This window comes from Labrus bergylta, chromosome 2, assembly GCF_963930695.1.
Source record: "Labrus bergylta chromosome 2, fLabBer1.1, whole genome shotgun sequence".
NCBI lineage: Eukaryota > Metazoa > Chordata > Actinopteri > Labriformes > Labridae > Labrus > Labrus bergylta.
The window spans coordinates 31,361,304-31,381,855 of record NC_089196.1 but is presented as its reverse complement, the minus strand read 5'-3'; the positions used below and the strand labels follow the sequence as shown (position 1 = coordinate 31,381,855).

Sequence of the window (20,552 nt, the reverse complement as noted above, 5' to 3'; positions counted from 1 at the left end):
AGATAGGATAGTGGAAGGAGTCGGAAATCATTGAAATAAGTAATTTAAGGACACCTTTCCAAGGACAGCTGTCATTAAAATTAACCCATGAACACCAAGTGTTTGTGTCGACGTCCGTCTGCCCGTACCCCCCACCCCACAAAAGCTGTAAACCTAGGGGAAACACTGAAATCTGAATACATATTTGACACTCACACATAGCTAGGTCACCCAGGTCCTTTGTAGAGGTCAGTATGAATATCAATAAGAATACTTGCTTGGTAATGTAAGTGCCAGATTCTCATACTATATTATATAGTAGAATTGCATTAATTGATATGCTGTTAGAAAGTCTGCAGATGTTTTTAAATGAGAAAAAGAAGCTGTGAATCATTTGCGGTGAAGAATGGAAATTACAAAGTTATAGTACTAGTGGAGGGAAAAATGTTGTTGATGCTTATTGGGTGTTACAGATAGATCTGATACAGGGTGTTCATTTATGGAACAGCTGCAGTGATGAAATGAAAACATGTAAAACATTAGGAGAGTTTAAACACATTTTCAAGAATAACATTTACCAATTTTAAAATTGAACAGTCAATGTGAGAAATGGAATCAATATCAGTTGTAAGGTCTGTACCGTCTGCCAATTAATGTGTGTAATACATTATATCTGTTGCTTTTGTTGCTTCGTTATTAGTATTATTCGATTTTATTTTTCAAAGCTTATTCTTGGATTCATTTATCAAGCTAAAAAGATAAAAGGGGTAAGACTGGATAAGCTATTTAACTTCATCCTACACCCTTCTCCAACATGGACTGGTTAAGGAAAAATAATCGAGCCACTACAGAAAGTCTGCTTTGATCGTTGTTTGCTTTGTTTGAAATGTATGTTCTTATTTTATTTTTAAAACATGTTCGAAATAAAAAACAAATGAAATTGATCATTTCAAAGGACTCGATCGTCCTGTATGTTGCCTGTACTTCAGAAACACTTTTATAGATATACTAAAAAAATCCAGCAAGAGATGATGAAGAACACACTGATGCAGGATGATTATCGTTATATGCAGAGTTCCGTTAAACTGGTTAAGCTGCTGGCTGCACTGAGCTTTCATTAGAGTAAGCACTCCACAGGGAGAAACCAGCTCTCTGCTGCTCAATGGACCTGCACTGCCTCAATAACTCACACTCCCTCTGTGAGCACAGGCAGAACAATAAGCTGCAGAGCCGCTCTGATATACAAATGTCTTTAGCATTAAGAACCAAGCACCTTTCTCCAAACACCTATTCATCAGTCCAGTTTGTTTTAGCACTGCAGTGCATCCTCGATGGATCGTCCACCCTCCCGTCCATTATCCATCGAGTGCAGGAACGTCAGGTAATCGAGCTCTAATGCCAAGACTCAAAGTAGGCTAACGCCAGGCTAGCTCCTTGTGAAGAGCTGACACAGTGTCTAAACTAAATGGACCTCTACTAAATTATTCAACTCCTGAGGAAAAAAAAAAAAAAATCAAGTGGAGTTATAACAACGCAGCATCACCACCGAGGTGCTGAAGAGTAAAGAGCTCTTCTCAGAACCCCATAAGACACCTGATTTATCTCGTCCTCAGTTCTTCTTTCTATTCTGCACAATCTGCTGTTGTTAAAGGAGCTCTATTATGCTGATATATTTAAATACATAAATGTAATGTTACAATGTTGGATGTCCATCCTAAGTTTTTAGACACAACATACAATTCTACAATCCACTTAGCAGACGCTTTTATCAACGTACATCAGAGAGTAAGTACAACACAAGCAAGGATCTAGAAAAAAGGGAACAATGTGAGTAAGAGCAAACGATCAGCTTTGAGTCTGATTGGACACACAGGTGCTGACAGGAAGTGACCAGAGGCAAAGCACAACATTGAGGGCAGTTCTTGAGAGCTCTAATCAGTATAGAAACCATCTTATAAGTCATCGTTATCAAACAAAAACCATCGTCATTACCATCATCATCATCAATAATATGGAGACCATCATCATTAAGTTAGTAGATATTCATGAAAGAGCTGGGTCTTTAGCTTTTTCTTAAAGGTGCAGAGGGAGTCTGCAGATCACATGGAGTTTGGAAGTTCATTCCACCACCGGGGGGCGACAGAGGAGAAGAGTCTAGTCAGAGACTTAGGACCCTGTTGTGAAGGTTGGATCAGACGCCTTTCATTGGCAGAGCGTAGAGGGGGGGGGGAGTGTAGACCTGGATCAGAGAGTTAAAGTAAGGAGGAGACGTTTCTGTGTCTGTTTTGTAAGCGAGCAGCAGAGTTTTAAATTTGATGCGAGCAGTAACTGGGAGCCGGTGTAAGGAGATGACACATACACAGATACACAGTTGTTTCCTGCTGCTTTGAACGAGACATTACGAGACTTCTGCAAGACTTGTCCACAACCAGACGTCAGGTCCTGCCAACGTCTTAGAGCAAAGCATGGAGCTAAGTTGTAGGACGCACCCAGCCCGGCAATGTCCCATTTGGGGATTTGTAAGCTTTTTCACGTCCTATAAGGCGGTTGCTACAACTGGCTAACTAGGACTACAGTTTGTCGTTTGTTAAACATCATCATGTTGAACATGGAAACTCATCTACTGGTGAAAGTTGACCAATGTGTAGTTCCTGTAAAGGCTAACATTAGCATTTGTCTTTAGCGAATTGGGCTTCAGAAATGATGAAAGTAGTGTTTTATTTATGAAGATTATCTTGATGAACAAAACATGTACTGTAAGGGTCGTAAACTTTTTTCCCCACAGGGCTTATTTTTAGCAATAATCCAAAAACCCATAATTTAAACATGGAAGCTATTGCAGACGTGTGCTCAGCTCGAAGGAATAAACCAAGTCTATTGTTGTTCCTATTTGGATATCTCAGTCCTTTTTTTATTCATGTGTTATGTCAAAACAGGATGCAAAAACGATGTCCCACTGCGGCAAAAACAAAAATAATAAACAGATTGGTTACGTCTAATGCGATCAGGTTAAACTCAGACGCTAAAAAAAACTGATTGCTCTCATTCAATCACCTGTCTGCCATCACCTGGAGCCTTGGCATAAAGCATGGCATCCACCCAGGCTCTGCATAGTGCCCAGTAGTGGGAACCACACACACACACATTAAGGATAATATAATGGCAGTAAATAAACCCACATTTTGGCTCCAGCAGTGACTTCGGCACAGCAGGTCCTGGGAGATAAGTCCAACTTTTTTATGGAGAGCAAAGTGTTCAGTGAGCTTTATTCCTGATTGATTGATGATGCTGTTAGGAACCAAAGAGTGGAATCGAAATCCACGTGCCTCATTGAATCCACCAATCTCATAAATGTAAAATTGGTGGAATCAGTTCTTGAAACTCAACCCATTTAAGCTATGCTTTGTCCTTGTTCTGAATGAAATGGCAAGTGATGAGGCAACAATGGCCTCGTGCAGGGATGGGAAACTTTGGTCAAAGCAAGAGCCACATTCATTTAATTCTCACTGCCAGAGGGGCCAAATTGTAGTACACAAAAACGATTACAGTCAATTATGTCTCAAATTGAACTTAACATATACCACTGATCTAATATTATTACGGTCATATTTCTGGTTTTCATGGCAGATTTCATCATGTTTTCTTCATGTTTCCAATTAATTGATATGTAAAAATTGACCTGAGGGCCACGTTGAGGGTTGATGGAGGCCGCCAGCTGCCCAACCCTGGCCTAGTGGGCTAGTTTGCGTGCCCCAAGTACAGAGGCATCCAAGCAGCCCAGTATTGAATCCAACCTGTGGCTCCTTTGCAGCATGTCATTCCCCACTCTCTCTCTCTCTCTCTCCCCCCCCGTGATTTCTGACTCTGTCCACTGTCCTGTCTCTACAATAAAGGCATAACAATCCCAAAAATAAATCTTAAACAAATACGAAAATTGCATTTCACCTAAAAGAAAAACACCTCCCACAAGACCGTATCAGTAGCCACCTAGACACTTTGCAGATTGGCACTCAAAATCACTGAACTGTCCTCATAAATATCCTCCACACTCGTAGTAATAATCTGTGATAGAAGCTTGTGTCATGCTCCACAAATACTATCATTACTTTCAATTCCTTTTCTTCCATTGGCTGAAGAGGAACAAATCTGCAGCAACCTTCTGGTGGCATCACATCTAACACATGAGACAATATATGAACTCAGAGCTGAACCCAGAAAGAAAACTCAAGTTCAGTTAAAGTTAAAGACATGTCCACAATGTCCTTGTGATGAATGGAATAACAATGCTATGCTACATAAGTCTCAGTAAAAGTTGTATTGTTTGTGAACCGCTAAATGCTTGCGTGCAAAACCTACTCGGTTAAATAAGTTAGAAACACTTCGCTGCATTATAAAGAAGACATCCCCTAAATCTCCCCCCCAAAATACAAATAAATAAATCACCACATTTGAAGCGAGTGAGAGGTTTTACATGTTAGCAGACGTAAATGAGAACAGATACAGACGAGGAAGTCTTCCAAAGAGAGCGAGACCTGAGAGACAGCAGAGTGAGAATGAGCGGGAGAGCTCTGCAGATCTCAGCCTGATGAATAATTCATGGGCGGAGAGATGCCAGCGACCAGCCTGAGCTCCATCAGCAGAGGAGGTTTCTGGAGGGGGCACACAGGTGGAACCCGCAGGTGGGATGAAAGGGAAGGATGGTGCAGTCACCTTCAACTATCACCTCTACTCCGGCTAACTCTCCATCTGGTCTCACGTTCACTCTCTACCTGTTCACTAAAGGCTTTTTGTTTGAACATGTGCAGAGTCACCTTTTTTACCCTTTGCTGTCCTCTCTCTCTCTCTCTCTCTCTCTCTCTCTCCCTCTCTCTCTCTCTCTCTCTCTTTCTCTCTGACTGTGTGCAATGTGAGGGTCTGCAGTATATGAGCAGTAAGGATGGGCAGGCTGTGCACAACATAAGAGAAACTTACATTTACACAAAGTGTAGAAATTCAAACTCCCAGTGATTATTTTTGAAAAACTGGTCAATGTGTCCACGACTGTGGATTTATCTTGATGGTTGTATTTTGGGGGCTGCAGTTTTAAATGAATGCTTTTATTTAAATTAATCATGATGACAATATTTAAGATGGCTTTGATGCTGACTGGAACTCTCAAGAACAGCTATATATATATATATATATATTTTTGTTTAAAAAGGGCTCTGCATCCGCGGACTCCCTGTCAGCACCAAGCGGGGAGCCTCCGGTCTTGAAAAATGAAGCCGATGCAGAAGCGTAAAATCCTGCAGTACGTCAAGTGTCCACTAGAGGCTGGCTCGAACCCCTGAAGTCACATACACACCACATTCAAAAAAGTATTTTTACAGCAGAAATGAACATGTTTACAGCCTGCTACAAAAAAGAACAAATAGGCCTAACCCTATATCTACATTTCTCTCTACAGATCGAACATAGATCTAAGAAAGATATCGGCCAATTTATCGGCATCAGATTTTTTTCTCTCCCTAATATGGATATCGGTCGGGCCCTCGTGTTTATGCTACTGAAGCAGAACACCCTTCCTCCCCGTTATCTCATGCACAAAGTTGACTTCTGTCCCGTTTAAATCAATAAGATTTCCTCCGTTTGATGTCAGAGCTTGTTCTGTTAAAAGTTTGCAGCTACCCCAATCACAAAGATAACTAAAAAAAATAACCCTATGAGAGAAAGTATGGAACAATGGGAACAATGGGAGTACACCGAGTGGACAGGTAGAGACAGTGACTGATGAACAGGTCATAGGATATTTACAAAGGACGCTACAGTCTGGAAACAACACACTAAGCATACTTGTAAATAGACTGTCAGGGCTTCTATATTTGGTTGCTTTATGCAGTTTAAAAAAAAAATGTTCCTGTTATTGGTCCAACCTGTTTTCTGATTTCACCTCGTCCCGCCCTCTGCTCTGAGCTCATCATGGTCAGAGGTCATTAAAGCACAAAGATAAACATCACAGCACAGTGAAGAGAGACAGCTTTGATGTTCTCCGCTGTGGAGAGACAGAGCAACCTCTTCTGATCTTCAGCTCTGTTTGGATCATTGTTTTTTTCTTTTTGTGTGTGTGTGTGTGTGTGTGTGTGTGTGTGTGTGTGTGTGTGTGTGTGTGTGTGGCTTCCTCAGAGAATACGTATCCAAGGATTGTAGAGGCGGAGAGTGGAGGAGTTTGTTTTAACTAAAGGACCTTTTCAGAGCCTCGGTTTGAGTGCCTACTGACACCAGAACACTTGATGTAAAGATTTATAAAGCTGCGTATAACCCCTAACTCTAATCACCATTTCTAAAATAGAACCAAAAACAAGATGAAAACCTGGACAGATAGAAATGATTTGTTTCCGGGGAAGCTAAAATTCACTTTAAATGATGTCCAATCTTTACTTTAGTTTGACCCCTGCGAGGTTGACCGATGACTTGAGACCTTTCCGATTTTCGGGACTTGTGCTGTATGATAAAGAAGAGATATATATATGTAAAAAAAAAGAGAGGTTGTAAAAATCGTCCGTTAGAGGAAAGAAAATCCAGTTTTAAAATCCTTGATGTGTTTTATCAATGACATTTGGCTGCACTCCCTGCTCCCCCCGCCCTTCCTCCTGTTTTTCTCTTCTTTCCATTGAAAACCGCTCCGCCATCCCAGACTATTTTTATCCAACATTTCATTACCATAATAAAACACATGCATGAAAAAAAAAGATAAACTCAAAGAGACAGCGCAGCCAGAAACCTGGATTTGGGAGGCTTATTTTCATCTTTCTTTCTTGTCCTCTCTTCTTTTATGTTGCTCTTTTCTTTTCGCTCAGAGAAATGGAAAGAGACATGCCTTTTCATTCAGCCTGCGCCTCATTATGGTGCTTTTCAGGTCTGCTCCTTTGTATGGGGGCCAGCCCTGAGCCGCCGTGCACAGGCATAGTAGGGCACAACGGTGGATTACCCAGACTCGCGTCAACACTCAACCACCAACCACTCCGGGGAAAGCCCCTGCCAAGTGTAGCATGAACGCTACATGCTTAAATAAGTGTAGCCAAACAGCCGTGCCCAGACTAAACCAACAGGAACAGCTGTTGTGCTGCAGACATCAATGTGAACAATACAGCCAGGGCTTCAACCCCGGGACACGCCTATCATCAAACTGGACAGAATGTATAGCTGTCCACTGATAATCAGCATGAGGTGTGTAGTCTAGCGGCACAGGGCACCAAACTGAACGCCAATACGATTTAAACGTTCAGCACTGATGGAGGTAATGTTTTTGTCGCTGACAAGCCTGAGGTCATCGGCCGCTATAGAAACAAAAACACAAACTGTGGCGTCTCTTTGCTTAACATTTGGCCTGTAATGAATGTAGTGTGTACTTCTGTTTGAGCAGATAAATGACATACATGTGCTGAGTTCAAAGCTGTAATGCCGAGGTGAATGAATATATTCTTCATTCACACCATTTTATTTAACCAGGTAATTATCCCATTGAGATCAAGATCTCTTTCACAAGGGTGACCTGGCCAAGAGACACACGTCATAAATAAAAAGCACAGAAAATATGACGCTTCTTATTTGTAGTTTACTTTGTCTCACTGAGGCCGCTTCATTCATGACTATTTGGTGTCTGAGGCTGAGAAAGATCAACACAAACACTATCCACACACTGAAGCTGCTCCGATCCAAATGAATCCATTTGTCTCCCAGTGATATCCTCGATAGTTCACCTCAGCTCTTAAAAGCCTTAAAGCTTCTGTTAACTTTTTTGTTTCTGTCTGACATGTATGTGTCGGTGCAGTCTCTCATCAAACTAACTTGAGTCTGTAACCAAGAGACAACAGAAGTGACTAGCTGCATTAGAGCATTTCATTTTTCTCTCCAAAAGATTTTGGGAGACCAAAAACTGGGAGAAAAGGAGAATGAATGTTGGATTTACATTCAGCAGAACCCAAAATTCTAGATTCTGCCACCAGGGGGCTCTTCATCAAAACAATAACAAAAAGAGGTTGGTGGGGAATCATGGGAGTGATTCTCTCTGACCACCGGCAGACACCGAGCCACCACCATCGGACCGAGTCGTCATTCATGCACGGCCTGCTCCGACCTCCACCTCAGCGGCAAGGAAGTGTGGACAACAGGAACACGAGGAATACAACGGAGAAATCCTTCCTGCATATTATCCCATATACTTTTTGATAAAGCGTCTTGAGGTAACACTCGTTATGAATTGGCGCTACAAAAGACGGTGACTGATTGATTGAAAACGAACTCCAAGTTGGCCGTAGTCAAGCCGAAGAGGGGGAAACCGACCTGAGGGTCCAAGTATCATTTACATTACGTTGTTTTTTATCACAGCAGCTGTCAGTAGCAGTTCCAGCTTCCTCGTGTAGCGGTTTCCATGGCAACGATAAACATGTCACGTCCCGTTACATCTATAAAATTAAGATTTTTTTCTGGCTTTGATAACTGTTGGAAATATTTGAGGTAATGTAAGTACTCAACAAAAAAAAAATATTACATAGGTTTAGTCAAAACACAAAATACAAAAAGCTATCTAGGTGGTTTTTGAGTTTGGCGAGAGAGAGAGGCGGAGCAGCGAGAAGAGGGACGCACAGAGAGAGGAGAAATTGTTATTTTAACCGAACATAAACTATATCGATAGAAACGATATTGTCTTACCCTTTAAAAAAATATACTGATGTATCTTAGTAACTGGATATATCCCCCAGCCGTCTTTCACACACACACATACACACACACACACACACACACACACACACACACACACACACACACACACACACACACACACACAAAAGATGTGTGGCACTTTATGTGTGTGTGTTGTGTATATCTGTGGGCTCAGCAGTTGGCAGAATGGAGCTGCAGTCAGGTGGTCATCTATCAGAGCTGTACTCTCACCCTCTCCAGCTCCCTCCTGGGACACTGAGACAGATGCCCGCTCTATCACTGCTACATATAGAGCGTGTTGTGGTTAGTCACCGTTTCTCCCACTAACCTCTGTGAGTTATAGTTTACGAATGAACACCAAATCTGCACGTTAAGACAAATCTACTGTTTGTTTGAATACGTGTTTTCAATAGAACAAGAGATCACTTTAATGTCTTTCCTCCGTATCTTACCACAAACATCTGCAGCTATTCACACCGTGGTGTCGTCGTAAGGATGGGCAATAAAACGCTGAAGGCAGCTACTGTAAAGTTCTTTACTGCCAGGATTGTTGATTAGATTCCCAGCAGGGAAATTGAATCTGCAGGCTACAATTCTCAAGAGGAAACGAGGACAAAAAAAAAAACCCAGCAGCACCCGGTTGTGAGCTGTGATAGTGAGCGACAAAGCATGAATCATGTCAAACCCCACGGAAAAATGGTTTTGTCTCTCTGACCTTTAAAGACTTTATATGTGATTTATTTTGATCCAGCAGATGTCGCCCTTGAGCACCAGCATGAAACCAAAACAACTCGCGCTGCATTGTTGTGTTAGCATGTTAATGCTAGCGATCTTTATTATGCTGGTATCTTCACACTGCATGTAAATTTACCTGAAATGAGCGTGATCTAGAAACACAGTTAAGCAGTGAGTACAGTATGTTATTCTTCTTTTCTCTAGTCCCTCAATTAAAGAACTTTTATACACGAGGGGAGGAGTCAGCCGGCCGTCCTGGCGATGTAAACAAAGTGAAGATAGGACTCTGAAAACTCTGAAAACATCACAGACAGTGGGACTCGGGTGTTACACCCATTGTAGACAGTCATGACTCAGAGTTATTTTCAGAGGATAGACTTGATTTATATTATATTATAGTGTAAAAAATCACAAATAAAGACTTTAACAAGAGAAAGACCCCGAAAGAGCTCAAAGTTTGAACTCTTGTGTTAGAAAAGGCTGTGATGAGGAGAGAGAGCAGCTGAAGAGGCGTTTATGTAGCACCTATAGAAGCTGTGAGGCGTTTCACTGTTCAGGTCTCTTCCTTCTATCTGGCTCATTCACAAAAAAAAATAGCTACACCTGCTGGTATTGCAAGCTCATCAGTATATTCTTACTTACCAAAGCTTTCGTACAATAGGGGGATCCAACGCATGCTAAACAGAGTACAGTGTCTGCATATTAATGCACGGGGCATGTATTGACAAAGAGGACAAAAGAGAGGGGGCAAGCTGTCTTGTACCACAGATGTCTTGTCATCAAAAGAGCGGGACAAAGCAGAGGAGCATTATAACAAGCTTATATGTGTTATTAAGCTGCCAGGCAAAAAAGAAAAGAAAAGGCGGGTTCAGTTAGTGTTAAGAGCTTGAGCTAAAATTTCTCCCTCGTCCACTTTTTGCCCCCCCCCCCCTCTCTCTTTCCCTCCTGTTGTTGCTTACTCAGCCCTCAGGGAGACTCCTCCATGAGACCAGCCCTGGCTTGGTTTCAGAGGGGCTTGAGTTCGGCTGCTGATGGTAGAGGCGTGTGTGTGTGTGTGTGTGTGTGTGTGTGTGAAAGAGATAAAAAGAGAGAGTATGCCAAGTACATGAACATGCAAATATGCCAGCATTACTTAATAGCTACAATTAAAAATCAAGACTTAAATCAAGCTTGAATTCAGTATCCTGCAAAGACTGAGAGGAGGAGAATCAATATGAACATTTTCTATTATTAATAATGATAATAATAATAATAATGATAATAATAATAATAATAATGATAATAATAAATTTATTTATAAAGCGCTTTAAATCAAAGTGCTGTATGAAGCAATACAGTTAAAATACAGGAAAAACATACAGAGAAATCATGACTCATACTCAACAGTAAACAGATGGGTCTTTAACTTTGCTTTAAAAACCTCAACAGAACAAGCCGGCCTGATGTCCAGAGGTAAACTGTTCCAAAGTGTCGGTGCACGGAAAGAAAAAGCCCGCTCACCAGCTGTCTTCTTTCTGACCTTTGGGACACTCAGAAGACCCCGTCCCCTGAGAACGCAGGGCTCGGGCAGGCACATAGGGGTTCACCAGGTCGGTAAGATTAAAACATCAACATGTAAGCCACTCATTGGTTACTCTAAAATGTATTCATTTTTTAATCCTCAGTGTAAATTTGATATTAGTATTTATTGAATAACAGTTGTATAATAATTAATGAGCAGACCTGGAACAACTGTACGTTAAAGTCTGTTATGAAACAGAAGAAGGGATCAGGGATGATTGTTTAATTAATAATTTACATGTTCATTATTAATGAGGGCCCGACTGAAGAGATCTTAGGGGCCGATACCGATACCAATATTAGGGAGAGAAAATGTTTTTATCGCTCTATCTTTGATCTGTCAAGTTGTGTCTGAAGGCTGTTCAACATGAATCTGGTTCTGCTCAGTTTGTTCAAAATGTGACTTTGCTAAATGTTGCCAATAATAATAATAATAGTGATAATAATATTAATTAATTAATTGTATCTGTATAGCACTTTTACAAATAAGGCTTTACAAAGTGCTTTGACATGTGCAGAAACTCATACAACAACAAAACAACGGAGGTTAAAGTCCTCATCACAGCAGCCAAGGGTTCGAATCCAACCTCTGCTCTTTTCTACATGTCATCCCCCCACTCTCTCTCCTCCCAACATTTACTGTCTCTGTTCAGCTGTCCTATCTAATAAAGGCAAACATTTAAAAAAAGCTACTTTTCAGTTCGATAAATCAAAGGATAAAAAAAAAAGATGATACAGTAGATACACGCTCTCCTATCGGTCTGTCTCACACCGAGTGTTTCTTCAATGCAAACACACACAACCCTGCAGTCCTTTTTACACTTCTGTCTATCTGCAGTATTGACAAACACAGACTGCACAAACACACCTTAATCATGCACACACACACACACACACACACACACACACACACACACACACACAGCTGTTGAAAAAAACATTTTCTGTATTCATGAGGAGGGCACGTTGAGTTCCTCACTGCAGCTCTTCCCTGATTCTGTAGTCAGCACTTACAGCACATGGCTCTGATCTATAGGCATGTGCACGCTAGAGCAGCGGCTAAAAGACAGACAAACACACACACACACACACACACACACACACACACACACACACACACACATCTTGTACTTTTATACACACCTTTTGCATTCATTCAGCCCTGCACATTGCTTCACAAATGACCTGCACACAAGGCGGTCCAAATAAAGAGATCCGCTCATGCACAGCAGGAAAGCAGAACGTGTCTATAAATAGCACCCTATTGGCACCCCCACTGATATCATTATTCCTTTCTTCATCCTTATCAGCGGTGTGGGGCTCATTCAATTGGTGGACAGTCAAGCCGCTTTCATGGAGCTTTTCCTCGCCTCCCCATCGACACCACGTTTCCCTCTTTTCATTTTCTGTCCTCCCTCTCTGATACTTCCATCTTGCGTCTCCAGGTCCCTTCCCCTCTCTTCCTCCTCCTCCTCTTCATCCCTCTCTCTCTCTCTCTCTCTCTCTGTCAGTTTAGGATGTAGCGCTGAGGAGCGACAGCGACCACAGAGTAGAGAGAAAGAGATGAAGGAGGAGAGGAGGGCACGTCTCAGTGGAGAACCTTCATCACAGAACAATAAGCCCGCTGATACAGGAGATGTAATGACACCAACCAAACCAAACAAGAGATGAAACGAGGCAAACACAGAAAATACAAATAAATAGAAGGGATTGAATAATGCAACAACAACAACACAGAGGAGAACTAAAGTGGTGAAACAGTTAAGGGTGAGACTAAGGACAATCGCCACAGTAATCATCTGTAGCTTTAAAAAGTTTCCTCAGCTGATTTTACTGCATCACTTAAATACGTGAGAGCAGAACGATATGTTGTTTTACAATCGTGATGTACTGAGGCCCAGGACGTGTGATTACAGTCAATGTGCTTGTGTTTTTTATTTTTATTTTATTTATTTTTCTATTTTATTTTATTATTTTTTTCTATTTTACATTTTTAAATCATATTTTATATATTGTAATATCTTCTTATACTGTATTATTTAAGTTCTTGCTAGTTCTGCTTTATTTCCTTGTTAATTGTTTAGCACCATACACTAAGTCAAATTCCTTGTATGTGTAAATGTTCTTGGCAATAAACCCTGATTCTGATTCTGATTCTGATTCTGATTCTGATTCTGATTCTGATTCTGATTCTGATACTTTTGTGTTTTTTTATGGAAACCAAAATCGACACTTAGTCCGTTAGTTCCGTTGTTTCCACGACTGATCTACAATTAAAGTCTGTCTGATATCACCTTCAGTAGTCAGAGAACTGACCGTGTGCTTGCATGAATACGGTCAATGCCACAGATACACCTGTCCGGTATGATACTGAAGTTAGACATTCAACCACCATATTTGAAATAAACACGGTGCCGCTGCAGCAGCTCCTACTTCCTGTGTTCGTTAAATACAGTGGCCACATGTACGGAACATTATGCTGATTGTTAACTTTTAGTGGCTATTCATGCAACAGCTGTGTGAATTACATGCAGGCAGCCCAAGACGGTGACATGTTGTTTCATTAGAAGTTCAGAATTAGATTCAGAAATACTTGATTTATCCACGGGGAGGATTAGTGCTATCACAGGTCTGCTCATGTAGAATTAAAATACCTTTGAACATCTTTAGAAATGCTTGATGACCTATACATAACACAACTTTATTCTTTAAGTTAAGAAGAAACTTGTCGCTCCATCTTTCCTCCTATTTCTCCGTCGCTGCTTGCTGTAAATAATAAATAACGGAGTATCGAGTGGAACTTTTTAACACGAGAGATGTAGTCGTTGTGTTTGTGTCTGTGCGTGGATTGAGCAGATTAAAAAAGTTGTTTGCTGCAAAAACTAAATTAGTTTATAGGGAAAAACACATTTGATATAAATACAAACTTAATATTAAAATATACCCTAAGATACGAGTAAGAAAAAAGATAAGATAAGATAATAATTCATTTATCCCACAACGGGGTAATTTACAGTGTTACAGCAGCAAAGAGCAAAGACTGCAAACAAAAAGTGAACACAGTACAATTTAAATAAAAAAAGAAAAATTAATAATGTACAAAAAAATAGATACGTAGATACCACAATATAGATTTAAAAAAATAGATTTAAAAAAAAAAAAAAATAGATCAGCTGAGCTGCAGTTTTGACAAAATACGGTATGTCGATACCCTTTGTACCCTCCAAGATATTTGGGGTGACTCAAGTTTGTGGGGCCTCTGGTGATTCCCTCCCCTGCTAAACAGATTTCCATGCTGATTTAAATCACAGCGTCACTTCTTCATGACTCATCACCGTAGTGCTTTAACATGAGTGAAGACAACAGACAGCGGGATGATGTAGAGGAAGTAAAGAGATGAAGCGTGATGAGAGGTGAAACTGACACCCAGCTGGAGTGAATTAATACATTTACTCTGCACTTTACCTTGTTAGAGAGATTTTATATTCTTCAGTTTATCAGATATGATGTAGCATCATAACAGAACCTCTGTATAATGACATTGTTACTGTGGGCCACACATCGTGTATCGTATCATACTGTATCTCATCGTGTTGTTTCATGATGTTTTGTACTGTACCGACAGTACCCTGTGGTTCCATCCCCCTGTATTTCTACCTCTACCTGTAATGTCGTCTATCATGAGTCCTAAGCGTAACATATGACTTGTTAGGGGGACTTTACTTCTTCTTTTTAGAATTATTGCCACTAAATTAATTCTAAATAAGATCTATACTTGGGCCGGGATAAAAGGAGGAGGAAGTGTTTTATATCCAGAAATGATGCATGGTGCTGGCTTTAGATGTGAGCAGACTCTGAAAGTAGGTTAATACACTTAATGTGGAAAAATGATCTGCCAAGAAAGTAATTGGCTGACGGTGCTGTTTTGAAGAAGTTTACGTCGCTAAAAAAAATGAAGATGGATCAATTTGATGCCGTCAGAGCAACAGTGAAGATGAAATGTTGTGCAGCGCAGAGTTTATGAACACAATCTTGTTTTTGACCTCTTGATTCCTCTCTCCCCGTGTACTTCACTGGTCTATCTCTGTTGCTGCAGGAACATGTCTTTAGGATAGAAAAACAAGCCGCTAAGTTCAGGTTCAGTGCCTCCATTACAGCTGTGAGCCCTCCTTGTTTGATGCTCCAACAGCTCACCTTAAGAGTGTAATGCACACTGTGAGTCGGGGGTAAAACCTCACAGACTCCCGGCCCCCCTCTGTTACTCCACATCTAAATTAACTTTCCTCTCGCATTATTCAAGCAAGAGGAGGCGCGTACAATACCGACTGCACACAGCTGCACACCTGTGGCCTGAGAAAAACACACTTCTCGTTCTCACAAAGAATGTATCCCCCCCCCCCCCCCCCCTGCAAATACCAACAGTAGAAAAGTCCCCCCCGGACCCTCAACTGAAACAGGAAGAGAGCACTTGAATCGGGGGGTATGATGGGGAGAGTGGCTCGAGGAGGTTGTCAAAGCCGAGTACAAATAAAGCAGCACACACATGGGGAGGCGGGCGGGGGGGGGGGGGGGGTCAGTTCAAGGACTAAAAAGAAAGAAAAGCAGAAGAGCATAAAGAAATGTGAGCGTCTTGAAAAAACTGGAGAGCTGGATAGAAAAAAAAGAGTACAAAGGAGAGACGAGAGGAGAGAGCGGAAAGGTTTGGATTTGATGAGTGCGAACATTGTAACTGAAGCTGTACGCGCTGAGAGGGGTCAAGAGGGAGAGAAAAGCGGTAAGTGAAAAGGTGATACACTGTTGGCCCTGCTGAAGGAACATGTTTGTACTGGGAGGCACAATGTGTGGGAAATGAATCATCATTAGTGAGAGGTAAGCTGCTGAGTCCAAATATTTTGGGATCAAAGGAAGACGGACTGATAAACCAACTATTTGAAGAGAGGGACGACGCTGTATGTGCTCTGTGAAAGGAAAAGAAACGTCTAATATATATATAGAGAGAGAGAGGACAACAAAACAATCAACACTCTGCAAAATAATCAGAGCAAGAGTTTCCCCTCCGACGAATGTGAACACATCTCGTCAGCAGCTGTGCAGCAGTCATGTCACTTTAAAGTTGACTAAAAATAATTCATAAAGAGGATACAAAGTGCAGTTTTTGCAAAGCGTGGAACTATGAAGGACACCCTATTGTGTAAAAACTGTTCACCGGCGCTATTCCTACCTGAAAGGACGACGGGGCACTCTCTGCTTCAAGAGTGCTGAATGTATACAACAGCTGACAAAAATGTCCTTATCAGCACATTTAAAAAAGTCTATATACAGAAGCCATGCCTCAAAATAGTCCCAGCCTTACAGAGCACGTTGGCTACCATTTGAATAAATGGAGCATGAAAGAGGGATGAGCAGCCAACAAAGTGCCAAACTAGACTAGATACCATCCACCCCGTGCCCTCCTCAATCTGTCACAAACACACTTTGCATTCCACTTTCCCTTTTTCTCCATCTTTGTGTTCATTCTTTGTCATCACTTTCTTCATATTCAAATGCTCTTCCTCGCTCTGTGTTCTGCTAGTGATGCCTGACGTGTGTTCTCACCCAGGTACTCTTCAGCTCTCACACACATTACATTACAATGCCTGTGTGTGTGCGATGTCAGCACTTCATCCTCTTTAAAGGGCATATATGGATATACGTTGAATGCTTGTTTTTGAAAGTCTGCTGAAGAAAATATTCTTCTTGTACCTACCCGGTTGTGCACAAATTATCAAATCATTAAGAACGCATTAATAAGCCACACAATTGCATAGGTTGGAATTTTTTTTTGAGTCAATAAACTCTCCTACATCCATCCATTATCTTTAACTGTTTTTTCCCGTTCCGGGTCGCTGGGAATTGGAGCCGATCCCAGCTGTCATTGGGTGAGAGGCTGACTGTGCAGTCAATCACAGGGCTGACAGACAACCTGCCACACTCACATTCACACCTACAGGTAATTCAGAGTCACTAATTAACCTAACGAGCATGTCTTTGGACTGTGGGAGGAAGCCGGAGTACCCAGAGAGAACCCACACATGCACATGGAGAACATGCAAACTCCACATAAAGAGGCTCCTGTCCGACGGGGATTAGAACCAGGAACCTCCTCGCTGTGAGGCAACAACACTAACCTCTAATGTACAACACTGTGCAGCCCACAATAAACCCCCCTGCATCGAAAAAAATACTCTTAAGCATTAAGGGTGTCTCACTCCATGGCTGGAAATAGTCCCCATAAAATACAGAATGTATTCCTGTCTGAATGATGCTTGCTAAGATCCAGAGGTGTCAGAAGTATTCACAGTCATTACTCAGGTAGAAGTATAGATACCAGGGTTTAAAAAGACTTCTGTAGAAGTTGAAGTATCAACTCAAGCTTCTGACTCAAGTAAAAGTGTAAAAGTACTGGTTTCAAAAGTATAAAAGTATAAAAGTAAAAGTAATGTAAGGGGGAAAAAATGCCATTAAGGACAAAAGCTTTGGCCGCGCCACCGGGGCTTATAGTGCACTACCCCACCTCCCCAAAAAACATTTTTCTAAAGGCCATAATGACTATGATGTTATATTAAAATGTTGAAAAATTTGGGATGCACCCGTTTCAGCCGCATTCATGCCCATTGAAAATGAACGCATTTTAGTACAATGCAAATACATTAAAGAACCATTTATGTGAACTACTGAGCATTAACGTGTGATTCATGGAGCGGAAGATATGATGACTAGTTGTCTGTAAGTATTGTAATGGTGCAAAAAATCCAACCTCAGAGGCATGTTATCAATGTACAAAAATGTACATCCAAGCTGAGCTGCAGGAATCTGTGAGGGCAAAACTGGACAAGAAAATTGGTTTACCCAGGGCAGGCTTAGTAACAATTACCCTTGTATGGTCAAATTCACTCAATCCGGATGGTGCGATTTATCTGGATAGGTTTTTTTTTTTTGTTGAATGAAAACAAGCCAAAATGAAATAGGAGTAACGAGGCTATTTTTAAAATGTAAGGAGTAGAAAGTACAGATAATTGATAATTGGATTTTAAATCAATTTGTTGTTGTTTTTTCTATAATGGTAATTAAGGCAGTGTTTTTGCCTGCCAGTCTGCCATCACCTCTGCAGCTGGATTATCCACCAGTTTTGTTTTGGGACAATAAAAACCCTTTAAACCAGCTCCTCCCCAGATGAAGACAAAGGGACATACAGTACACTGCACACCGTCAAGCACTTTGATGCAACCACAGATTTTTGATTTGGGGCTCTATTAAATGAAAAATGTACTTAACTAGAGAGGAACAAAGAAAATCACCAGGGGGTGACGGGAACAAACTAATAATGATTAATTGGATGATGAGGAAAATAAGTTGAAAGTCTGTTTTTGACTTCTGGATCCTCATCGAAAAAAGACAAACTAGAATAGCGTAATCCTTTAGCAAGTGGAATAAGAGAGGCTGAATTGATCCCACACATGACCTTTCACATGAATAAAGCTGTCCTCATGAATGTATATGACCATGCACGCTGACTGCAGCCCACGCCGAGCCTGCTCATACCGCAGTATGCTGGAGTATTATAACACACACACAGTGAAACATGACGCCGTTCTCACCATGAAAAAAAGACAAGAAAGCGTTTTCATACTGTGAGAATAACAAAAGGAGTACTACTTAAGAAAGAGGGGCGTGCAGGTCCTCCTCTTCCTCCTCTGTACGTAAAACTTACATAAGTCTACAATGAAAATGTGCAAGGATGACGTCATCAGAAGACTGTAGGAGTGAATGCTTCTTTGACAAACTGCAGCAGCACTGTTTTTATGAAGCTAAACATTAACACACGTCACAGTAAATGTAACTCAAATGAATCCAATTCATTCAGAGTATCAATAGCAAAGTTGGTTCTATCATGAAATTAAAATCACTTCTGCTCGTTATAAATGGCCGTGTGCATCTTGAGAGCTGGAAGACGGCGCTCACCTCTCCTGCCATTAAATCATTTATGGCCCTGCAGTGCTTTGGACCTCACAGTACCAGACCTGCCTCCACCAATCTGCATCTCCACTCTGACAGAGAACACACACACACACACTGCTGGACTCAGTGTTTTAACCCTGCGCTAGAATTATTCTCTGCAGACGGCAATAACAAATGCTCATTCAAGCAGCCACACACACACACACACACACACTCAAAAACACTCAGGCAGTCAGGGTTTATTTGCGTCTCCCTGCTCCTGGTGCATACACCTGTATCCTCTGCTAACCTCAGAGGCAGCATCAATCTATAAAATATGTCCAAATCCTTCTTGTCTTGCTCTGATCGTCTGTTTCTTTGAGCAGCAGTCCGCACCCCCTATCAGCACAGAGTCCTGGAGAGGGTCTGGTCAAGCTCGGTACACTTCCTTGGACCTGGTACGCTTGGAAGAGGTGTGCTTTGGAACGGAGTGTGATGGATGTATCGGACAAAAATGACTCAAAATAAGACAAAAAGTCAGAAAAGTATCTGTCATGTCCTTTTTTTTTTTTTTTTTTTGTCTTTTACTTTTTTACCAGTCTTGCAAACTAAGCACGCTTCATAATCCTGTAAAGCCATGCATTTGTTGTATTAAGGCGTTATGTACAAGAGGTAACCGTGCTCTGCTTCGGTTAGTCCTGGAGCAGTGTGAGTGCAGGCCAGGGGAGGAATGGGGAGGAATGATAGTTAGCCCGGAATTCCCACCCCCTGTTTGCAAGCTACTTATATGAAACTTAATGCATTAACAAGCCTTGTAGAGTCTGCATAAGGTGAAATGAGTAGAGGCAGCTCCACTCAAAGATTTCACCTTGATAGAACACTGGCTCGGACTCTTTCCTCATTTGTTCATCACTTTGGACAAAAGCATCTGTCAATTGAATAAACGTGAATGCATGCATTAATATAAGCCAGTAGTTGAGCTCTGCATAATCTACTCTGCTGGTGCGTCTATTTATAGGAGCCATCCAAGTTAAGTATGCAGAGAAGATGGAGAGATGTGTTGGGTTTATGAGGCAGGCGCAGAGACATGCCAATGCTTTATTGGCAGCTTGACAAATGTTTCCCTCATGACAAATAAATGGGGGGGGTTGCGGATCATATGTAGGCCCTTAATCCATCCACCCTGGATGATCTGAGGATAAGAACAACAGATACCTACAGATAATATGAATACAATTTCATATTATTAACAAGTGATTCACAAAATATACTGTCATTGAGACTTCTGGAAAACGATATCCATTTTTAACCTTTTCCCCACTGAATTCCATCTCTCTGTTTATCAAGCCCAGGACTGAACAAGAGCAGAAATCCTTTATGAATAATTGATGACTCTGCATAACAGTATTGCAGAACAGCGTTGAATTGCTGCACTGGATGAGAGGGAGAGGCGGGTGTGAACACAGCCAGTGTGTGTACTGCTCATTCCACTGGTATCTAGGGCAATGTGTGACTGTGTGTGTGTTTGGGATAAACACAACACAACCGACTCCTTGTGATGGCAGTGCAGTGCCTCGTCCTTCACACTTTCTCTCCTC

The 20,552-nt window shown here is 41.4% G+C and overlaps 1 protein-coding gene and 1 long non-coding RNA gene across 13 annotated transcripts in view; one reads left to right on the top strand and one right to left on the bottom strand.

The window, feature by feature from the left end:
- The window catches only part of ank1a (ankyrin 1, erythrocytic a), a 121,542-nt gene that overhangs the window by 80,310 nt on the left and 20,680 nt on the right, over positions 1-20,552 (bottom strand). The gene's annotated exons all lie outside the window — the stretch shown is intronic.
- Positions 1,617-11,499, top strand: LOC136177971 (uncharacterized). Its single transcript, XR_010665463.1, has 2 exons — positions 1,617-2,858; positions 2,916-11,499. It is a non-coding gene; the product is annotated as an uncharacterized lncRNA (long non-coding RNA).